The sequence below is a fragment of the Hyaena hyaena genome, unplaced genomic scaffold (assembly GCF_003009895.1).
Source record: "Hyaena hyaena isolate Hyena2069 unplaced genomic scaffold, ASM300989v1 scaffold_1796, whole genome shotgun sequence".
NCBI lineage: Eukaryota > Metazoa > Chordata > Mammalia > Carnivora > Hyaenidae > Hyaena > Hyaena hyaena.
Genome location: NW_024082405.1, coordinates 110,878 through 135,975, shown reverse-complemented (window position 1 = coordinate 135,975; position 25,098 = coordinate 110,878). Strand labels below are relative to the sequence as shown.

The window sequence follows — 25,098 nt, the reverse complement described above, 5'->3', positions numbered from 1 at the left end:
TTCCTCACAGCTCAGCTCAAAGGCGACTGTTTCCTTCCACTGAAAATTATGTTTCCCCTTCCCCGGAAGGATGGGCCTCTGTTTAGATCTCAGCTACGCCCTGAACATATTTGTGTGATTCATGTCACCCATATGGCCATAATCCTGGAGGACACTTGTCTTGTTTCGCTCATCTGTTTCCTCACAAGTTACTTGGTGAAAGATCGCCACTGTGGGAATGCCAGGCACTCCGGCAGAATTTCCAAGATGAAAGAGTTCCTTCCCTTCCTTGAATATTCATAATCCTGTAGAACTTAGAAAACAAGGTTCACATCTGCCATATAATTTTATTCCTATTTTATTCCCATGAGTTACTGCGGAGGAAACTAAGTTACAGAAGATGCCTGATGATTCTAATCTCACAGTTAGCAAAATAGAAAAAAAGAATTACTCTACCTCCAAATCCGGAACAATGTCCCCAGATGGCACGCAAATCAGTCTACAGGTGACACTGCCCAGTGTAATTCGCCAGGTGGAGCACAGATATTTCACACAGACTATCAGGAAAACAGCTCCTCCCCCTCTTATGTAAGACCAAGAAATCTGATATAATACAAGAAAAAAAAATGTTTCCAGGGGTTCACGGCCCGTGAAGGTCTCAAGGATGGCCACTGAGACCGCCCCATAAAGAACTGCGCTCAGAAAACCCATGAGAAAGTCCTGGCTACCTTGCTTCCTTCTAAGGGACTCAGTGCCTCTTCATTAGACAGAATTCTCAAAACAGAAACCTTAGAAATAGAGAGTTTAACCTGCCAGGATCCTCGAAGTATATTATCCAATCCCTTACTTATAACAGAAATCACACAGCAAACACAGAAACTGCTGAGCACCGTGAGAGCTCCAGAAATAATGCCCCGCGTGCAAGGACCGCAGGTGCACGGGAGAGATTCTGCTGGCGATGCAGCCAGGCAGCGAGTTTCTGACGCTGTTCTCCACAGTGCATGGCATTTTAGTCTCCTATTTTTGCAGAGTAAAGACACTGCCTTTTATTTCATAGGGAATCAGCAAACCAGCAGGGGGACCTTCTGAGTGATATCAAATTACCCAAAATGAAGGAAGCCCCTGGCTCACACGCAGTCCGCCTATGCCCTCCCTGGGCTCATCACACTCCCCTTCCCAGAGAGCAAGGCATAGGGGAGTGTGTCTCCGCGAGAAGAGGGGCTCCAGCTGGGGAACTGGACGACACTTACTCACCTGTGATCGAAAACATCCCAAAGGAGCGGAGATTACCACGCAGACTCAGAATGTGACATGGGGCTGCTTTTATGAGCACAAGGAGGTGGCAGATACTGACGGCCCCTGGAGACCGAATGAGCGGTCTTCTACATGATGCCTCCTCGGTCCCCGAGGGCCAGTGCACGGGAGCAGATGGGCAAGCCCCGTGCCCCTCGATGCAGAGGACCCCATGTCTTGGGGGGCCCCTTCCAGGGCCTTGGAGACACACCTCTCCAGGACCTCTGGGCAGAGGCCCTGAACTCGCTCCCGCGGACTCCTGCCTCGGCTCCATCCAGCGACTCTGCTTCGGGACCTATCGTGAGGAGTCAGAACTGCCCCTCCCGGCCCCACATGACCAACGAGAAGCTTCCTGCATCCCTTCCCCGCCACTCACGGATATGCAGCTCACTGGTTCCTTGTCGCTGTGCCACAGCACAGAACATCAGCCCTCAGGCGCGAAAATCCCAGGCAAATAATCCAATCTTCTTCTCTGCTGACTTAAGGAGAAGCAGCCTCATTTCCTTCTGGAGCTGGGGAGGCTTATATAGCACACCCAGTCTCATCAAGGAAAGTTAAGGCACAGATTAACTCTAAAGCCACTGAATCAGCTAATTAAATATCCACCTCTTTGCAAGTTGTGCAAAAGTTGTTGATGTAGGACTTTCATTGTAAGTTGTGCAAAAATTGGTGATGTAGGTAGATTTGCTTGTTGCGTTGAAATGTCAGCTGAAACAGAGACGTCATACCCTAACATCCTATATGACACACAGCATATTGTGCTAAAAAGCTTTTGAATAAAACTGATTGAGGAACAAAAAAATTTATGGAGACAACTTCTCCCTTCCCATCCACGTTATGATCTTAAGCCATATTCAAAACAATTTAGTTCCTGACTGATGACTTAGAATATAATCCCATCATTCCAAAATCTGTCCCATCATTATTTATCACACCCTTTATCACTCAGGGAAGCTAGACACGATCACCTGGCCCAGACAGACCTCACACAGAGGGAACTGCCCCCACAGCACAGTGAAGTTAGGACACAGCAAAACGCACTTTCAGGAAAGTGTAAATTGCACAAAGTTGGTCCTCAGAACTCTACCATCTCCCCCAGGGGTACGTGCACCACCCACAGTAGCATGCCAGGCTCTGGGTGCTTCTCGGCATTATCTAGCCCTCTGGTCTTCATCCACCTGGTGTGTGTGAAGCATGTGTCCTCGTTGTGACCTGCATTACTCAGGTCACGAGCAGTCTTGAACATCTCCGCAAGGACAGTGCTTCATCAGCCATTCGGGTTTCCTCTCAACCTGCCTATGTTTACCCTTTTACATGTTCTTGATTACGTTTCCTGCCTTTTCTTATTCCCTTGTAGTACTTCCTTATTTGTGTAAGACATAATTAGTCACTTATACATATTAGTGTTTGCAAATAACTTCTAGTCATCTGCCATTTGTGCATTAACTATATATTGTCTTTAACAGAAAATAAATTTTTAATTGTGTCACGATAAAATCAGTAATTTCTCAGGTTATAGGTTGTGCATTTTGAGGCTTGTTTAAGAAATTTTTCCTCATTGCTATGTCACAAATATATTCTCTTATACTTTTACATTAACTTTATAGTTTTCAAATTTAAATTTTTGTTTTTAATCCATTCTTCTTATATGGTTCGTCTTTTATTTCATTATTTATTTATTTTTTATTTTTTTTTTATTTTTTATTTCTAGGAGAGAGAGAGAGAGAGAGAGAGACAGCGTGAGCAGGGGAGGGTCAGAGAGACAGGGAGATACAGACTCCAAAACAGGCTCCAGGCTCTGAGCTGGCAGTCAGCACAGAGCCCAACGCGGGGCTCAAACCCATGAACCGCGAGATCATGACCTAAGCAAAAGTCGGAAGCTTAACCAACTAAGCCACCCAGGCACCCCTAATTATTTTTTATAAATAGTTTATTGTCAAGTTGGTTTCCAACAACACCCAGTGCTCATCCCCACAAGTGCCCTTCTCCATGCCCATCACCCTCCTTCCCCTCCCCCCCATACCTGTCATTCCTCAGTTTGTTCTCAGCATTCAAGAGTCTCTCATGGTTTGCCTCCCTCCCTCTCCCCCACAATTTCCCTCCTTCTTCTCCCCCATGGTCTTCCATTAAGTTCCTCCTAATCCTCCTATACTTGCAAACATAGGGTATCTGTCCTTCTCTGCCAGACTTATTTTGCTCAGCATAACACCATCAAGGTCCATCCATGTTGCTGCACATGGCCAGATTTCATTGTTTCTCATTGCCATGTAGTATTCCATGGTATAGATAAACCACATCTTCTTGATCCATTCATCTGTTGATGGACACTTAGGCTCTTTCCATGTTTTAGCTATTGTGGAGAGTGCTGCTATGAACATTGGGGTACATGTGCTCCTATGCCTCAGCATTTCTGTATCCCTTGGGTAAATTCCTAGCAGTGCTATTGCTGGGTCATAGGGGAGTTCTATTGTTAGTTTCCTGAGGAACCTCCACACTGTTTTCCAGAGGGGCTGCACCAGTTTACATTCCCACCAACAGTGTAGGAGGGTGCCCATTTCTCCACATCCTCGGCAGCATCTAGAGTCCGCTGATTTGCTCATTTTAGCCATTCTGACCAGTGTGAGGTGGTATCTCAGTGTGGTTTTGATTTGTATTTCTCTGATGAGGAGGGATGCTGAGCATCGTTTCATGTGTCTGTTGGCCATCTGGATGTCCTCTTTGGAGAAGTGTCTGTTCATATCTTCTGCCCATTTCTTTGCTGGGTTGTTTGTTTTTCGGGTGTGGAGTTTGGTGAGTTCCTTATAGATTTTGGATATTAACCCTGTATCTGATATGTCATTTGCAACTATCTTTTCCCATTCCGTTGGTTGCCTGTTAGTTTTATGGATTATTTCCTTTGCAGTGCAGAAGCTTTTAATCTTGATGAGGTACCAACAGTTAATTTTTGCTCTTGATTCTTTTGCTTTTGGGGATATGTCAAGTAAGAAATTGCTGCGGTGGTCAAGAAGGTTGTTTCCTACTTTCTTCTCTAGGCTTTTAATGGTTTCCTGTCTCACATTCAGGTCCTTTATCCATTTTGAGTTTATTTTTGTGTATGGTGTGAGAAAATGATCTAGTTTCATTCTTCTGCATGTTGCTGTCCAGTTCTCCCAGCACCATATGTTAAAGAGGCTGTCTTTTTTTCCAGTGGATATTCTTTCCTGCTTTGTCAAAGATTAGCTGGCTGTACTCTTTTGGGTCCACTTCTGAGTTCTCTATTCTATTCCATTGGTCTATGTGTCTGCTTTTGTGCCAATACCATACTGGTTTGATGATGACAGCTTTGTAGTAGAGGCTAAAGTCTGGCATGGTGATGCTTCCCGTTTTGGTTTTCTTCTTCAATATTACTTTGGCTATTCGGAGTCTTTTGTGGTTCCATACAAATTTTGGATAGTTTTCTAGTTATGAGAAAAATGCTAGTGCAATTTTGATTGGGATTGCATTGAATGTGTAGATTGCTTTGGGTAGTAATGACATTTTAACTATATTTTTCCCATCTATGAGCATGGAATGTTTTTACATTTCTTTGTGTCTTCTTCAAATTCCTTCATGATTTTTCTATAGTTTTTCAGCAAACATAATTTTAAAGAGTCCACTAAGTGTTTTCTTATATTTAAGGCTGTGTAAGACTCATTTTAACTTGATCAGTTTGGGACAGAGCACCAGTCAAATAATTCATAAAGGTAGCCTGTGTGTTTGCGTTGAAATTGTTTTGTAAGAAATAAGTAAAAGATCTAATTTTATCCTAATGAGAAGGAGATTGAGTTGAAAATATTTTATTTACAAACCATCATCTCTATTAATTCTTCATTACAGACTTCTCCATTTCCATCAGTCTCTGCCTGTGTGATGATTCCACCATCTCTTCCAGCAGTAATGCTTCCCCTAAGTTTGTCAGTGTGAGATGTGATTCTGCCTTGGTGCCATCTAACCATTCAACCTTGCTGAAAAGCTCAGAGTTCCCTGTGGATCTGTCTTCACTCTCTGTATCTTTTATTTTTATAATCATCATGGTAAAATTTCTGGCGAATCAGTGGTACATTGATTTCTTTCATTACAACTTGTATTTCTGCTGTATGCCAACCAAGAGAACACAGGAAAATCCCCATTTCCTTTGTTGTAACAACGCTGTTGCCAATTTTGAGAGATGGATCTGCCATCTGCTGTGTGGTCGCCTATCGGCTGCCATGTGCACAGAGGAAAGAGAAAGGGTCTGACAAACTCAGGGGGCTGAGCGCCTGTGGGTGTCCTCCTGCTACTGCCGGGCACAGCACTGCACCCTGGAAGAAACCTGTATGCTCCTTATGTGAACAGAAGCATTCTTCATTCCTGATATTGTTCATCTGTGCCTTCCTTCACTACCATTGATCAATCTTGCCACAGATTGTAAATTTTATTAGCCTTTTTTAAAAAATTGGAGTACAGATGATAAACAATGTTCCATTACTGTCAGATGTACAACACGGTAATTGACAGGCTCATACATGATGCTGTGCCTACCACCTGTGTCCAGACATCACTGTTTACAGCATCACCTCACATTCCCTACCCCGTGCCTTTTACCCTCTGACTTATTCATTCATAACTGGACACCTGAAAAAACCAACACTTCACTTTCTTAATTGTTAGTATTTTCATTCTTATATTTATTCTTTCAAATATTCTACTTTCTTTAGGTTTGTTTTTCTCTTCTTGTTGAACACATTGGGATGGATATTTACATCATAGATTCTGGTTTTTCCTCAATTCTAATATATGTGTGTAAGACTATAAATTCCTCATGAGCACATCTGCAACAATATCCAATAACTTTGAAATGTCACTTATCTCTTATTCCAAAATGTTTCCTAATTTCCAACACAATATTATGTTAATCCATGCATTATTTATAAGTGCAGTCCTTAATTCCAAAATAAAAAATTTTCATTTTTGTTGTTGATGACTAACTCAACATACTGAATGGTTTCAGTTCTCTGAGTTTGTTAAAACATTGTCCAATGTATGGCCAATTTTTATAAATATTCCATGTGAATATTTATAAAACACATACTCTGAATCATTGATTTTAGTGTCCTATGATGATCATATGAGCTCATCTGTAATTACAATTCAAATCTTTGTTTGTCTGCTTGTCTTAAGAGTTATTGAGTGAAGTGTAACATTTTCACCACATAATTGTAAATCTATGTATATCTTATTTTGGCTTTGTAGATTGTTTATATATTTTGAGGCCACTTAAAAACAGGAGCACACAACTTTAGAATTGTTTCATCTTATGGATTAATTAAAACATTGATTTTTAGTGTTCCTCTTTTTCCCTGGGCATGAATTAAGGCTATGCAGAGAATCTAACAGAGAGGGTGTGTGTGTGTGTGTGTGTGTGTGTGTGTGTGTGTCTTATTATTTTATCTATCTATCAATCATCTATCACCTATCTTTCGATCTCTCTCTCTCTCTCTCTCTCTCTCTCTGCATCTATCATCTATCAATCATTTATCTATCACCTATTATTTATCTATTATCTATACATCCATCATTTATCTATCTATCACTTATCTATATATCCATTAATAGATTTTTCATAAGGAATTGGCCAATGTCATTATGGAGGCCAGCAAGTCCACAACCTGCAGTATTGAAGTCCCAGTTCAGGGATGATGGCCTGCAGGCTGCACTGATGTTGCCATTCAGTGGCTCTCAGGCACAAGTCTCTTGCTTAGAGAGAGTCAGCCTTTTGTTCTATTCAGACCTTCATTTGGTTAGATAATGCCTACCCACATTATGGAGGTGAATCTACTTTACCAGTCTACCAATTTAAATGTTAATCTCATACAAAAACACCTTCGTAGAAGCATCCAGCATATTTGGATATTTTGCCAGCTATCTAGGAATGTCATGGCCCAGTCAAGCTGACACATAAAAATAATCATCACATTCTGATAATAAAATTCATCTTAAAAATTGTGTTCTGCTATAGAAATCAAAACCATACTGAGATACCACCTCACACCAGTCAGAGTGGCTAAAATGAGCAAATCAGAGGGCTCTAGATGCTGGCGAGGATGTGGAGAAATGGGCACCCTCCTACACTGCTGGTGGGAATGTAAACTGGTGCAGCCCCTCAGGAAAACAGTGTGGAGGTTCCTCAGGAAACTAACAATAGAACTCCCCTATGACCCAGCAATAGCACTGCTAGGAATTTACCCAAGGGATACAGAAATGCTGAGGCATAGGAGCACATGTACCCCAATGTTCATAGCAGCACTCTCCACAATAGCTAAAACATGGAAAGAGCCTATGTGTCCATCTACAGATGAATGGATCAAGAAGATGTGGTTTATCTATACCATGGAATACTTCATGGCAATGAGAAAGAATGAAATCTGGCCACGTGTAGCAACATGGATGGACCTTGAGGTTGTTATGCTGAGCGAAATAAGGCAAGCAGAGAAGGACAAATACCATATGTTTGCACGTATAGGAGGATTAGGCGGAACTTAATGGAGGACCATGGGGGAGAAGAAGGGGGGAAATGGAGGGGGGAGAGGGAGGGAGGCAAACCATGAGAGACTCTTGAATGCTGAGAACAAACTGAGGACTGATGGGTGTGTGTGGGGGAAGGGAAAGGTCGTGATGGGCATAGAAGAGGGCACTTGTGAGGATGAGGACTGGGTGTTATCTGGAAACTAACTTGACAATAAACTATTTTTTTTTAAATGTGTTCTGCTATAAATATAGATACACAACCTTTCCTTTTGTTAATATTTGCATGATATAACTTTCATTTTCTTTTACATTTAGCCTTTCTGCACTTTTCTGTTTGGGATGTTGTAGCTCTTATAAACAGCATCTAGTTGTCAGGGATTTTCTTCCTACCAGCCTGACACTATGGCCTTTTAACTGAAGTATGTCATCCATTTAAATTTAAAGTAAGAACTGGAAATTTAAATCTACCATCTTATTTTGTATTTTCTTTCTGTCCCTTGTCCCATGCCCTTGTATTTCCTGTTTCTTTCTTTTTACTGACTTTGGATTATTTATTACCTTCATCAATTTAGAAGGTATACATTCTTTTAAAAATTTTTTTTAACATTTATTTATTTTTGAGAAACAGAGAAAGACAGAGCATGACAAGGGGAGGGGCAGAGAGAAGGGGAGACACAGAATCTACAGCAGGCTCCATCCTCTGAGCTGTCAGCACAGAGCCCGTTATGGAGCTCGAACCCACAAACTACAAGATCATAACCTGAACTTAAGTCAGACGCTTAACCGACTGAACCACCCAGTTGCCCTGAAGTTATACATTCTTTACCCAGTCATTGGTGGTTATGACCCAAACAACATATTGCATCCTTGATTGATAAAACTCAGTTATTAGTTGGTATCTTACCCTCCTCCAATACAACACTTTGGGGAGGTTGTTATTATTATAGTTATTCTAATTCCACTTAACTTTTCCCAACTTACAGTCTATTGCTGTAATGCATATTGTTTCTAGAAGTAATTCAACCTTCACAGCATATTATTTTTGTTATTATTTAATGCAGTACATATTCATTTAGATTTACCAATATATTTAAATTGTTGATTCTCTTTCATCCTACATAGAAACGATCCACCTGTGATCATTTTCCGCCCTGCTTGCTACTAGTGAGATGTGAACAAGTATTTATCAGAAATTGTCTTTATTTAACTTTCATTGTTGAAAATACTGCATTATGTAGAGAATCCTGGGTTTCTAGTTCTCTTTTTCCCACAAACTGAAGGTATTATTTTCATCGCTTAGAAATAATCTATTCTGACTGAAAACTATACAAAGCTTATGAAAGAAATAGAAGACACCAAAAAAATGGAAAAATACTCCATGCTTCTGGATAGGAAGAACAAATATTGTTAAAATGTCAATACTACCCAAAGCAATCTACATAGTCAATGCAATAACTATCAAAATAACACCAACATTCTTCAAAGAGCTAGAACAAACAATCCTAAAATTTGTATGGAACCAGAAAAGGCCGCAGATAGCGAAAGCAATCCATAAAAAGAAAACCAAGCAGAAGGCATCACAATCCTAGACTTCAAGCTATATTATAAACCTGTAATCATCAAGAAACTATGGTACTGTCACAAAAACAGACAACTCAGATCAATGGAACAGAATAGAGAACCCAGAAATGGATGCACAAACATATGGCCAACTAGTCTTTGACCAAGCAGGGAAGAATATCCAATGGAATAAAGAAAGTCTCTTCAGCAAGTGGTGCTGGGAAAACTGGACAGCAACATGCAGATAAAGGAACCTGGACCACTTTCTTACACAATACACAAAAATAAACTCAAAATGGACCTAAATGTAAGACAGGAAGCCATCAAAATCCTCAAGGAAGAAGCAGGGAAGGACTTCTTTGACTTCGGCACAGCAATTTCTTACTCAGCACATCTCCACAGGCAAGGGAAACAAAAGCAGAAATGAACTATTGGTACCTCATCAAAATAAAAATTTCTGCAGAGCGGAGGAAACAATCAGCAAAACTAAAAGGCAACTGACAGAATGGGAGAAGATATTTGCAAACAACATATCAGATAAGGGGTTATTGAGTTGGTGGTATAGTGGTGAGCATAGCTGCTTTCCAGATAAGGGGTTATTATCCAAAATTGATAAAGAACTTATCAAACTCAACACCCAAAAAACAATCCGAAATGGGCAAAGGACATGAACAGACACTGATCCAAAGAACACATCCAGATGGCCAACCAACACATGAAAAAATGCTCAACATCACTCATCATCAGGAAATACAAATCAAAACCACAACTAGATACCACCTCACACCTGTCTGAATGGCTAACATCAACAACCTAGGCAACAATAGATGTTGGTGAGGATGCAGGGGAAAGAGGATCTCTCTCACACCACTGGTGGGAATGCAAACTGGTGCAGCCACTCTGGAAAACAGTATGGAGTTTCCTCAAAAAATTAAACACAGAACTACCCTATGACCCAGGAATTCCACTACTAGGAATTTATCCAAGGGATATAGGTGTGCTGTTTTGTAGGGGCACATGCACCCCAATGTTTATAGCAGCACTATCAACAATAGCCAAAGCATGGAAAGAGTCCAAATGTCCATGGATGGATGAATGGATAAAGAAGATTTGGTACACACACACACACACACACACCATGTATATATATACAATGGAGTATTACTCAGCAACCAAAAAGAACGAAATCTTTCCATTTGCAATTTGCAACTATGTGGAATGAGAGGTTATTAAGCTAAGTGAAATAAGTCAGTCAGAGAAAGACAAATATCATATGATTTCACTCATATGAGAACTTTAAGATAAAAAACAGATGAACATTAAGAGAAGGGAAGCAAAAATAATATAAAAACTGGGGGGGGGGAGAGAGACAAAACATAACAGACTCTTAAATATGGAGGACAAATAGAGGGTTACTGGAGGGGTTGTGGGAGGGGGGATGGGATAAATGGGTGAGGGGCATTAAGGGATCTACTCCTGAAATCATTGTTGCACTATAGGCTAACTTGGATATAAGTTTAAAAAATAAATTTAAACAAATAATTAAAAAATCTATTCTGGTGTTACTGTTGAAAAAAATATCTTTTGATCTTCTTATGGCTCTTTTGGAGGTTATTTTTCTTGTTTTTAAGTTTTCTTTTGCCATACTTTTCTTTGATCAAATAGAATTTGTTATTTGTCAAGGCTGGGATTACTTGGGCTTTTGAAAAATGGATTAATCTTTTTTTTTTTATTTTTTTTATGTTTTATTTATTTCTAGGAGAGAGAGAGAGACAGTGTGAGCAGGGGAGGGTCAGAGAGAGAGGGAGACACAGACTCTGAAACAGGCTCCAGGCTCTGAGCTGGCAGTCAGCACAGAGCCCGACGCGGGGCTCGAACCCATGAACCGCGAGATCATGACCTAAGCGAAAGTCGGACGCTTAACCGACTAAGCCACCCAGGTGCCCCTGGATTAATCTTTTCAAGTTTGGCATATTTTTTAATTTATTAAAAATTTTAAAAATCATGCTCTGACAGAGACAGAGCGTGAGTTAGGGGAGGGGCAGAGAGAAAGGGAGACACAAAATCTGAAGCAGGCTCCAGGCTCTGAGCTATCAGCCCAAGCCTGATAAGGGGCTCAAACTCACACAAACTATGAAAACATGACCTGAGCCAAAGTTGGATGCTTAACCAACTGAGCCACCCAGGTGTCCCAAGTTCGGGATAGTTTTAACCATCATATTCAATTTTTTTTCAAGTATGTTCTTTGTCCCACATGTGGTACATTCCTTGTGCTTTGTCCTTGGTGATATCCAGTTCCTTGAGTTTTGCCACAGGCATGTCTGATGTACTATTAAATCCACCTGCTCAGCTCTTAATTTGAGTTCTTATAATTTTCCATTCTGGAATTTCTAGTGTTTCTCCTGTTTGTTTTCCAAATCTGAAATTTCATTTTTGATGGTTTCTGATTCCCTGTTGAATTGTTAAATTCTGGAAATGTTCTCCATGGACTTTGTATGTTTTTCACATAGTCTGTGGGAGTACAGAGGAGAGATAAAGTAGGTCAAGAGCAGTGCATGTTGAATACAGCATGTGCTGAACACAGTAGCTGCCCAACCAAGGGAACACAAGACACACTGGAAGCACCAGAAGGGTTTTTCCTTCCAAGATGAAATGCTCAGGTTACTGAGGAAGGTTGAGCCCACCTTCACCCCTTACTTCACCCCATGCATTCTTCCTGAGTTTGCCAATGTATACGCATAGATGCTCATGTCGTTAGAGTCATGGTGTATCTCACATGATTTCTTAACTTATGTTTCTACTTCCATTTCCACCTACTATTGTTCACTCCCCCATAAATATAAGAGAGCTACCCAGCCCTGTCTTGATTTAGGGAGATTTTCTTGGTGCAGTCCCTCCCGCCTCTCATTGTTCCAAACCATCTGGACTCTGATGGTTTCAGTCTTGTGTCTGTGGCCAGTCTTTCAATAAATACAAATAACTGAGGTTAGATTTCTGTTGTCCATTGTTGTGCTGGTAGTTTTCATTATTTTTCTTATCTATTCATATGTCTACTTATCCTTGATTTTTATTTTATTTTTATTTTATTTCATTTTTTTAGTGGCCAGTATGATGATATTACTTTCCTCCAGAGAGGACTTTCATTTGCTTCTTCTAGGTTCTCACGACACTAACAATCTGTTCTCACTTTAATCCAATGTTAGGTGTCAGATTTTCTGGATCACACCTACCTAATTCAATGACTGTAATTTACATGAAGATGGATTTATTTCTGGTTCTTCTTACAGTGGGTGTCCAGCCATTCAGATCTGCATGCTAAGAATGGCATAAATCGTTAGAATACCCTCTCTGCGGCTGCTCAAGACTCCACAGTTAGCCTTCACGTCTTGTGAGGATGTCAAAATGCTGTTAGAACTTCAAATACTCCTTCAAGATGAGCAGAAATCCTCACAAGAAATGGTCCCACATGCCTACTTCACATCTTTCTGTTTTTTTTTTTACTTTTATTTTTTTATTATTATTTTTTTTTACAAATAGTTTATTGTCAAATTAGTTTCCACATAACACTCAGTGCTCATCCCCAAAGTGCCCTCCTCCATGCCCCTCCCTCCCTCCCCCCCACATCCATCAGTCCTCAGTTTTTGTCAGCATTCAAGAGTCTCTCATGGTTTGCCTCTCTCCCTTTCCCCCACCATTTCCCCCCTTCTTCTCCCCCTTGGTCCTCCGTCAGGTTCCTCCTAATCCTCCTATACATGAAACGATGCTCAGCATCCCTCCTCATCAGGGAAATACAAATCAAAACCACACTGAGATACCACCTCACGCCAGTCAGAGTGGCTAAAATGAGCAAATCAGAGAACTCTAGATGCTGGCGAGGATGTGGAGAAACGGGCACCCTCCTACACTGTGGGTGGGAATGTAAACTGGTACAGCCCCTCTGGAAAACAGTGTGGAGGTTCCTCAGGAAACTAACAATAGAACTCCCCTAGGACCCAGCAATAGCACTGCTAGGAATTTACCCAAGGGATACAGAAATGCTGATGCATAGGAGCACATGTACCCCAATGTTCATAGCAGCACTCTCCGCAATAGCTAAAACATGGAAAGAGCCTAAGTGTCCATCAACAGATGAATAGATCAAGAAGATGTGGTTTATCTATACCATGGAATACTACATGGCAATGAGAAACAATGAAATCTGGCCATGTGCAGCAACGTGGATGGACCTTGAGGGTGTTATGCTGAGCGAAATAAGTCAGGCAGAGAAGGACATCTTTCTGTTCTTAACCTCTGCTCAATCTTGACCTTGTGATTCCTCATTGTCTTCTTAGTTCATTGCTCTTTATGAAAGACTTAAAAGTATTCCATATAGATTCTTTTTTAGCATGAGTGTTTGCAGAACACAACTACTTCACCTTTCATGGATGTGAAAATTTTCATTTGACTTTTAATTTTGTTTGAGTAGTTGTCAAAAATCAGTTTCTATAAGTTAAATGGACAGTTTTACAATATATCATCTTCTCAGACGAGAAAAGCTTACACTTTTAAAGAGAGGGAATTGGAAGCTTGCCACATTCTTCCTATAATTTTCACAGCTCCTCTGTCATATTTATTCCTCAAAGAGTAGATTATGCGGTTTAGCATGGGAGTGGCAACACTGTACAGGACAGAGACTAGCCCATCTTTCTCTAGCGAGTATGTTGAGATGGACCACACCTATGTGAAGATGGAGCTGCCATTGTACAGACAGACAATGACTAGGTGTGAGGCACAGGTAGAAATGCCTTTGCCTCCTCACTGAGGAGCAGATCTTCAAGATGGTAGAGATAATATAGAGGTAGGAGACAATGATATCCAGGACAGCAGCCCACCCAATGAAGACCCCAATGGACGGTAATGTCAATTCATTGACAAAGTGTCCCCAAAAGACAACAGCAGCAAAGGGGGGATGTCACAGAAGAAATACTGAAGCTGGTTGTTGCCGCAGAAGGGCAGGCGGAAGGTCAGCGCCGTGTGCACCACTGAGTTGAGGAAACCCCCAGTCCAGCACAAGGCGGCTAAGCAGCTGTACAGGTCCCTGTTCATAATCACTAAGTACCTTAGAGGTTTGCAGATAGCAATGTAACGGTCATACATCATGGCTGCCATGAGGAGACACTCTGATCCTACTAAAAACATAAATGCAAACAGTTATGCCCAACATCCCCCATAGGAAATGCTCTCCTTCTCTGATAGGAGATGCACTATCATCTGGGGGACGTTGGTGGTGGTGTAGCAGATGTCAAGAAAAGCAAAGTTTTCCAGAAAAAAAATACATGGGAGTGTGTAGGCACAGGACAATCATGGTCACCAAAATTATGAAGCTATTTCCTCCCAAGGTGCAGATATAAGTTACAAAGAAGATGATAAAAACTAAATATTGCAACTCATTTAAGTTGGAGAATTCCAAGATGATAAACTCAAACAGAGCTGTTTGGTTTTCTCCTTCCATAATATGGCTCTGGTTTTCCTTCTGAAATTGGGAACAAGGAAGCTCAGATTTCTGCAATCATGTACTAGAAGAAAGTAAAAGCTTCACATTTGACAAAGCGAAATTATTTATCAACAAAAACATCAAATATATCTGAAAAAAATACAAATTGCCACAACAAACACTGTGCTTCAGCATCCAGCATAATTATAAACACAGTCTGTCTTCCTTCTGTAGATGAAATTCCTTAAAATAGACACTACAGGAAGTTCTGAATTTTAAAAGAAACCTGCGAAAGCCACATGCACCATAAGGCCTAATGATAGGAAGGAAAGACCCATCTGCTTTGTCTTTCTGGGGTTGCAGTGATTTATTTATTATAAATCATGAGTTTATTGTATACAGTCATTAGTGGGTCAATCAACTATACTTTCTGCAAACTTTTGAAGGCTGACATTAGTAGACTGCATATAGAATTTGTCACATTTTATATATCACAGAGACATAAAGACAGCAGAAAAAGACACAGTGGTACCAGAGATTGAGAGTGTGTTCTGGGGGCAGTTCTGTAAAATATAAACGAAATTTACAGTTAATTATAACACACAGATCCTACAATTCAAGGATGTGTATATTCAGACTTGGACTTCAATATTCAGGTGACATAAATATGCCCTAGCCATTGAAAGACTCTGGAAGAGAAAAGAACCTTTTTTGTACACGGAGAACAAAATTAATATTCCATGTGTCATTTACTGTGTGAAGCTGTTCCTAAAATGCATGCCCTACAAATCACCACAGCCAGGGCACACCTGACCTAGCCTTGTGGTTCATAAGAGCCCACTGTTAGTTTTTAGGAATTTGCAAGCCAGTTATTAAACACAGCCATTATTAAAAATGGACTTATGTAAACATATAACTAAACTGTAGTAAAAACAAAGGTAACAAATAAATAAAACATTCCTCCCTAATCATTTTACTTTTTCCTACTATCTGTGCTTTAGGATTTATTGTTCTTCCTGGATCTGCACAATAGAGACGCCATGGAGTGTGGACTTAGAACTTCACCCCTCCTCCCAAAGCTGTACTCAGAACCACGGCCATAACTTGCAGTAGGTCATGTAAACTATGCCACAGAAAACAGCAGATGCTATCAATTAGCACTCTGTTCATGGTTTTGTTGATTGTTTAGGCTGAAGAAATTGATAGGAAAACATTAATAAGGTTAATTAAACTTGTAAGTGTGTCATGTTTGCAGCTCTTATGCTGTGAAGACCATGGAAAGAAGAGGAAATGTTCTTCTGGGGTTTAAATTCTGTGAAAATTGTCACTCACATTACCGACAAGTGACAGAAATTCAGACGCACATCTTTACTGATCGACTTTTGTCTTACTTATTGACAGAGACAAAATAGCAACCATGAATGACATTCATTAGTGATGAGAGAGACTTCTCTGTTGAAGCAGGTAGACTATTATTTATAGTTTTACTTGATCGAATACTCCCTGCATTTCAGGTATAGTTTGGCTATGGAGTCAATAACAGCATTCTGTGAGGATCAGTTATTATATGGAATTGACAATAACAAGTTTTGTTTATTTCTTTTTTAAAATTTTTTAAATGTTTTATTTATTTCCGAGAGAGAGACAGAGAGACAGCGTGAGCAGGGGAGAGTCAGAGAGAGAGGGAAATACAGAATCTGAAGCAGGTTCTAGGCCCTGAGCTGTCAGCATACAGCCCAACTCGGGGCTCGAACCCACAAACTGTGAGATCATGACCTGAGCCAAAGTCAGACGCTTAACCAACTGAGCCACCCAGGAGTCCCTGTTTATTTCATTATTATTTATAAATTGTATACTCCATATTCTTTATGTGGGTGAAATTTAAGATAAATGGTGTGTGTGTGTGTGTGTGTGTGTGTGTGTGTGTGTCTTTCCTGGAAAACCAGCTGTTAAACATTTACAACCTCACCAATGGCTACAGCTCCTGAAGGTACTTCCTTTGCTATACTGTGGCCTAACCAGTTCAGTTCAATAAATAACTTGCTCAAAGTCACATAGATAGTAAGCACTCATGTGGAGATTCAAGCTGCTCAGATCTTAATCCATAGTCTGAGATTTTTTAACAATCTAGGAAACAAAGCAGATCTTTTCCTGTATGCTGATTCTGACCCATTGGTAGAAGTTTCAGGACTGTTTTTCCTATTTCTATGAATAATGACATTGGGGTTTTGGTAGATATTGTGATGAATCTGTAGATTGCATAGTAGAGACATTTAAACAATATTAATTCTTCCATTCCATGAACATGAGCTACCTTTCCATTTGTTTGTGTCCTCTTCCATTTCTTTGATCAAAATCTTACAGTATTCACTCTATAGATCTTTCACCTCCTTGGATAAATTCATAACAAAATATTTTATCTTTTGATGCAGTTGTAAATGGTGTTGCTTTCTTAATTTCTTTGGCTGATTGTTTGCCATTAATGCATTTAAAAGCAATAGATTCTAAGAGAACGGCAAGATGTTGGAGAAGTAGGGAGCTCCGTGCATTTCGCTTGCATCCATCTCTCAAACAGAGAAGGGTTGAAGTCCTAGGACATTGACCCATAGGAGTTTGGGAAGAGAAAGAGACAGAATACTCTGGGAAGGAAACCTCATAAGGCTACCTCAAGAAACAAGCCAAAGTATACATGGTGGAGAGTCCCAAATACCGCTACAAGTAGGAAAAAAAATAACCAAATGACCAACAAGAGAAACCAAGAGATACCATTCAAAGAATGCTTCCTGAACAGACATGCCCTAAACAGTCAAAGAGCCCTCTCTAATACAGCAGAACTCGCAGGAGCAGAGTGTACAAAAAGCTTTTAAAATTAACAAGAGATAGAAGAAAGCTAACCAAAATGACTAAACGAAAGAACTCTCCCCAAAGAAATTGCAGGAAAATGACAGCTAAAGAACTGCTCAAAACGGATATAAGTAACATAACTGAACAAGAATTTAGAACAATAATCATAAAATTAATCGTTAGATTTCAAAAAAACATGGAAGACATCAGAGAAATTATTGCTACAAACACTATGGAGCTTAAAAATAGTTATGATGAATTTTAAAATGCTATAAATAAGATACATAATAAAAAGGAGGTGTCCAATGCACGGATTGAAGAGGCAGAAAGGAGAATAAGTCATTTAGAAGACACCATTATAGAAAAACAAGAAGCTGGGGCGCCTGGGTGGCTTAGTTGGTTAAGCGTCCAACTTTCGCTTAGGTCATCATCTCGCGGTTCGTGGGTTCGAGCCCCGCATCGGGCTCTGTGCTGACTGCCAGCTCAGAGCCTGGAGCCTATTTCAGAGTCTGTATCTCCCTCTCTCTCTGGCCCTCCCCTGCTCACGCTGGCTCTCTCTCTCTCTCTCTCCTAGAAATAAATAAAAATTAAAAAAAGAAAAAAGAAAAACAAGAAGCTGACAAAAAAAGAGACAAACAGTAACATGAAAGAAGTGTTCGAGAGCTCAGTGATACAGTCAAACGCAACAATATCCGTATCATAGGAATCCCAGAAGAGGAAGAGAGAGGGAAAGGTGCTGAAGGAGTCCTGGAACAAATTATAGCAGAGAACTTCCCCAACCTGGGGAAGGAAGTAAACGTTGAAATACAAGAGGCACAGAGAACTCCCCTCAGACGCAATTTGAATCGATCATCTGCACGACATATCACAGTAAAAATGGCAAAATACAAGGACAAAGAGAATTTTGAAAGCAGCTAGGGAGAAAAGGGCCCTAATATACAAAGGGAAACTTATCAGAGTGGTGTCAGACGTATCTACTGAAACGTGGCAGGCCAGAAAGGAATGGCAGGAGATCTTCAATGTGATGAACAGTAAAAATATGCAGCCAAGAATCCTCTATCCAGCAAGCCTGTCATTCATAATAGAAGGAGAGATAAAAATCTTTCCAAATAAACAAAAATTGAAAGAATTTGTCACCACTAAGCCAGGCCTACAAGAAATCCTGTGGGGGACGCTCTGAGGGAGGTATTGCAAGGAACAAAGACACCAGAGACACCACCACAAGCATGAACCCCACAAAGGATACGATGACTCTAAACCCACATATTTCAATAATAACACTGAATGTGAATGGGCTGAATGCTCCAATCAAAAGACATAGGGTAGCAGAATGGATATAAAACCAAATCGATCTATTTGCTGTCTAAAAGAAACGCATTTTAGATTGGAAGATACCTTCAGATTAAAAGTAAGGGGATGGAGAAATATCTATCATGCTACGGGAAGTCAAAAGAAAGCTGGAGTACCTATACTTATACCGGACAAACTGCACTTTAAATTAAAGACAATAACAAGGGATGAAGAAGGGCATTACATAATAATTACAAGGTCCATTCATCAGGAAGAACTACCAATCATAAATGTCTACGCACCAAATATGGGAGCACCTAAATATTTAAAACAATTAATCACAAACAGAAACAAGCTTATAGATAAGAATGTGCTAATTGCAGGGGACTTTAATACTCCGCTTAGCAATGGATAGATCTGCCAGACAGAAAATCACTAAAGAAACAATGGACTTGAATGCCACAATAGACCAGATGGATCTGACAGATATATTTAGAACTCTACATCCTGAGGCTATGGAATCACTTTCTTCTCAGGTGTGCATGGCACATTTTCCAAGATAGATCACATACTGGGACATAAAGCAGCCCTCGATAAATACAAAAGAATTGAGATCATACCATGCACACTGTCAGATCATAATGCTTTGAAACTTGAAATCAATCACAGGAAGAAGCCTGGAAAACATCCAAAACATGGAGGTTAAAGAACACTCTACTAAAGAATGAATGGGCCTATCAGGCAATTAGAGAAGAAATTTAAAAATATATGGAAAGAAATGAAAATGAAAACACAACAAACCAAACTCTACGAGATGTGGCAAAGGCAGTCCTAAGAGGAAAGTACATTGCACTCCCGGCCTATTTCAAGAAACTGGGGTTCTCTGATTTGCTCATTTTAGCCACCCTGATTGGCGTGAGGTGGTATCTCAGTGTGGTTTTGATTTGTATTTCCTACACTGTTGGTGGAATGTAAACTGGTGCAGCCCCTCAGGAAAACAGTGTGGAGGTTCCTCAGGAAACTAACAATAGAACTCCCCTATGACCCAGCAATAGCACTGCTAGGAATTTACCCAAGGGATACAGAAATAAGACATAGGAGCACAGGTACCCCAATGTTCATAGCAGCACTCTCCACAATAGCTAAAACATGGAAAGAGCCTAAGTGTCCATTCACGGACGAATGGATCAAGAAGATGTGGTTTATCTATACAATGGAATACTACATGGCAATGAGAAAAAATGAAATCTGGCCATGTGTAGCAACATGGATGGACCTTGAGGGTGTTATGCTTAGCGAAATAAGTCAGGCAGAGAAGGACAGATACTATATGTTTGCACATATAGGAGGATTAGGAGGAACTTAACTGAGGACCATGGGGGAGAATAAGGGGGGAAATGGTGAGGGAAAGAGGGAGAGGCAAACCATGAGAGACCCTTGAATGCTGACAAAAACTGAGGACTGATGGATGTGGGGGAGGAAGGGGGAGATGAGCATGGAGGAGGGCACTTGTGGGGATGAGCACTGGGTGTTATATGGAAACCAATTTGACAATAAACTATTTGTAAAAAAAATTAAAATTAAAAAATAAAATTAAAAAAAAAGAAACTAGAAAAAGCACAAGTGCAAAATCTAACAACTCACCTAAAGGAACTAGAGGCAGAGCAACAAGAGCACCCCAAACCCAGCAGAAGAAGAGAAATAGTAAAACTCAGAGCAGAAATAAACAACATAGAGACCAAAGAAACAATTGAACAGATCTATGAAACCAAGAGTTGGTTCTTTGAAAAAATAAACAAAATGGACAAACCTCTAGCAAGGCTTCTCAAAAAGAAAAGAGAGAGCACCCAAATAGACAAAATCATAAATGAAAATCGACTTATTATAACCAACCCCTCAGCAATATAAGCAATTATCAGGGAATACTATGAAAAATTATATGCCAACAAACAGGACAACTTAGAAGAAATGGACAAATTCCTAAACACACACTCACTACCAAAATTCACACAGGAAGAGATAGAAAATCTGAATAGACCCATAACTAGGGAAGAAATTGAATCCGTTATCAAAAATCTCCCAACAAATAAGAGCCCTGGACCTGATGGCTTCCCTGGGGATTTCTACCAGACATTAAAACGGAATTAATAGCAATTCTTCTCAAGCTATTCCAAAAAACAGAAATTGAAGGAAAACTTCCAGACTCATTTTATGAAGCCAGCATCACTCTGATTCCCAAGCCAGAGATCCAGCAAAAAAAGAGAACTACAGGCCAATATCCTTGATGAATACGGATACAAAAATCCTCAAAAAGATACTGGCAAATCGAATCCAGCAGCACATAAAAAGAATCATCCACCAAGATCAAGTGGGATTCATTCCTGGGTTACAGGGCTAGTTCAACATTCGCAAATCAATCAATGTGATACATCACATCAACAAAAGATAAAAACCATATGATCCTGTCAATAGATGCAAAAAAAGCATTTGATAAAATACAACATCCTTCTTAATAAAGACCCTCGAGAAAGTCGGGATAGAATGAACTTACTTAAACATCATAAAAGCCATCTATGAGAAGTCCTCAGCTAACATCATCCTCAACGGGGAGAAAATGAGAGCTTTCCCCCTGAGATCAGGAACACGACAGGGATGTCCACTCTCACCACTGTTGTTTCACATAGTGCTGGCAGTCCTAGCATCAGCCATCAGACAACACAAGGAAATCAAAGGCATCGGAATCGGCAAAGAAGAAGTAAAACTCTCACTTTTCGCAGATGACATGATACCCTACATAGAAAACCCGACAGACTCCACCAGAAGCCTACTAGAACTGATCCATGAATTCAGCAAAGCTGCCGGGTACAAAATCAGTTGCATTTTTATACACCAACAATGAAGCAACTGAAAGAGAAATCAAGAAACTGGTCCCATTCACAATTTCACAAAAAAAAAAACATAAAGTACCTAGGAATAAACCTAACCAAGATATAAGAGACCTGTATGATGAAAACAATAGAAAACTTATGAAGGAAATTGAAGAAGACATAAAGAAATGGAAAAACATTCCAAACTCATTGATTGGAAGAGTAAATATAGTTAAAATGTCATTACTACCCAAAGCAATCTACACATTCAGTGCAATCCCAATCAAAATTGCACGAGCATACTTCTCAAAACTAAAACAAACTACCCTAAAATGTGTATGAAACCACAAAAGACCCCAAATAGCCAAAGTAATACTAAAGAATAAAACCAAAACGGGAGGTATCACCATCCCAGTCTTTAGCCTCTACTACAAAGCTGTAATCATCAAGACAGTATGGTATTGGCGCAAAAACAGACACATTGACCAATGGAACAGAATTGAGAACTCAGAAGTGGACCCAAAAGTATACAGCCAACTAATCTTTGACAAAGCAGGAAAGAGTATCCAATGGAAAAAAAGACAGCCTCTTTAACAGATGGTGCTGGGAGAACTGGACAGCAACATGCAGAAGAATAAAACTAGGTCATTTTCTCACACCATACACAAAAATAAACTCAAAATGGATAAAGGACCTGAATGTGAGACAGGAAACCATTAAAAGCCTAGAGAAGAAAGTAGGAAACAACCTTCTTGACCTCCACCGCAGCAATTTCTTACTTGACATATCCCCAAAAGCAAAAGAATCAAGAGCAAAAATTAACTGTTGGTACCTCATCAAGATTAAAAGCTTCTGCACTGCAAAGGAAACAATCCATAAAACTAACGGGCAACCAACGGAATGGGAAAAGATAGTTGCAAATGACATATCAGATACAGGGTTAATATCCAAAATCTATAAGGAACTCACCAAACTCCACACCCGAAAAACAAACAACCCAGCAAAGAAATGGGCAGAAGATATGAACAGACACTTCTCCAAAGAGGACATCCAGATGGCCAACAGACACATGAAACGATGCTCAGCATCCCTCCTCATCAGGGAAATACAAATCAAAACCACACTGAGATACCACCTCACAACAGTCAGGCGGCCAAAATGAACACATCAGCGGACTCTAGATGCTGGCGAGGATGTGGAGAAATGGGCACCCTCCTGCACTGTTGGTGGGAATGTAAACTGGTACAGCCCCTCTGGAAAACAGTGTGGAGGTTCCTCAGGAAACTAACAATAGAACTCCCCTATGACCCAGCAATAGCACTGCTAGGAATTTACCCAAGGGATACAGAAATGCTGAGGCATAGGGGCACATGGACCCCAATGTTCATAGCAGCACTCTCAACAATAGCCAAAACATGGAAAGAGCCTAAGTGTCCATCAACGGACGAATGGATCAAGAAGATGTGGTTTATCTATACCATGGAATACTACATGGCAATAAGAAAGAATGAAATCTGGCCATGTGTAGCAACATTAATCGAACTTGAGGGTGTTTTGCTGAGCGAAATAAGTCAGGCAGAGAAGGACAAATACCATATGTTTGCACATATAGGAAGATTAGGAGGAACTTAATGAAGGACTATGGGGGAGAAGGAGAAAAACAGTGGGGGAGAGGGAAGTTAGCAAACTATGAGAGACTCTTGAATGCCAAGAACAAACTGAGGGCAGATGGGGTGGTGGGGAGGGGAGGGGGGAGATGGGCATGGAGGAGGGCACTTGTGGGGATGAGCACTGGGTGTTATATGGAAACCAACTTGACAATAAACTGTTTTTAAAAAAAAGTGAACCCTTTACCTAAGGAAATGTAAACTGATACCCACCTACACTGAGAGTTCCCTGCTAATAACTGATCCAAAATATCATAGTCCAGAATAAGCTCTCAACTTCAAAAGCTGACAGCAATAGTGAAGGCATAGTCAAATCCACCATCAGAATAAAAAGCTTCAACATATCTCTCTGTATACAGATAAGAGAATCAGCCAAGAAGTTAGGAAGAATATAAACATCTGAACAACATAATTTATAAGTTTGATTAACATATATAGAACACTTAACCCAACAAGAAAAAAATTACACACACACACACACACACACACACACACACAGATAGACAGAGAGACAAAGCAAGAATTATGCCCTGTGGATATTCAAACTGGAGTGAAAAACAAGAAAATAATTCATATTATTTTCAAGTGCACATAACATTCAAAAAATCAAGCCTAGGTTGAGTCATTACAAAAAATTGTTGGTGGAGAGTGTGACTCTTGATCTTGGGTTCATGAGCTTGAGCCCCACATTGAAGGTAGAGATTACTTTTAAAAAATCTTTTTTAAAAAGAAGGTTTCAAAAGTGTCAAAAGATGGAACCATCCAAAGACTGTTCTTTGACTATGGTGGAATTAGAAAACACTGAAAAGATATCTAGAAACTCATTAAATGCTTGAAGTTAGGCAATACACACCCAAGTAATTCATGGATAAAAGGAGAAATAGACATTAGAAAATGTTTTTCAGTGAACTATAATGAAGATAAGACATATCAAAGCTCTTGCTCTGCCGCTAAAGGAAGAACAGAAGGGAATTTTGGGTCCTGGATTCAAACGCTAGAAAAGAGAAAAAGTATTGAAAGCCGGGACCTTAAACTTTCATTTTAAGAACCCAGATGGGTAAAGGAAGGAAACCAGCAACCCAAGCCTGAAGAAAGCAGAAGGAAAGGAATAATAGAAATTACAACACGAATCATTACGGTAGAAAAGAACACAACAGAGCAAAGTCAATGAAGTAAAAACCTAGTAATTTGAAAAGATTACTGAAAGTCAATGTCCAATGTAAGAGTCACCATGAACACCTTCATGCCAATGAACTTAACAATGCAGATGTAATTTACAAATTAATTCAAATCAAAAGTGGATTACAGGGGCGCCTGGGTGGCTCAGTCGGTTAAGCGTCCGGCTTCAGCTCAGGTCTCATGGTTCGTGGGTTCGAGCCCCGCATCGGCCTCTGTGCTGACAACTAGCTCACAGCCTGAAGCCTGTTTCAGATTCTGTGTCTCCCTCTCTCTCTGACCCTCCCCTGCTCATGCTGTCTCTCTCTCTCTCTCAAAAATAAAATATTTTTTTTAAGTGGATTACAAAAACTTCCAGCAACAAAGAGGAAATGTGATTGGTAACTCTATAGGAAACCAGAACTGCTATTTAAAATCTTCCCCA

At 40.1% G+C, this 25,098-nt stretch overlaps 1 pseudogene; it reads right to left on the bottom strand.

The window, feature by feature from the left end:
* Positions 1-13,893: 13,893 nt before the first annotated feature.
* On the bottom strand, positions 13,894-14,848 carry LOC120226605 (annotated as a pseudogene).
* Between the last annotated feature and the right edge of the window lie 10,250 nt (positions 14,849-25,098).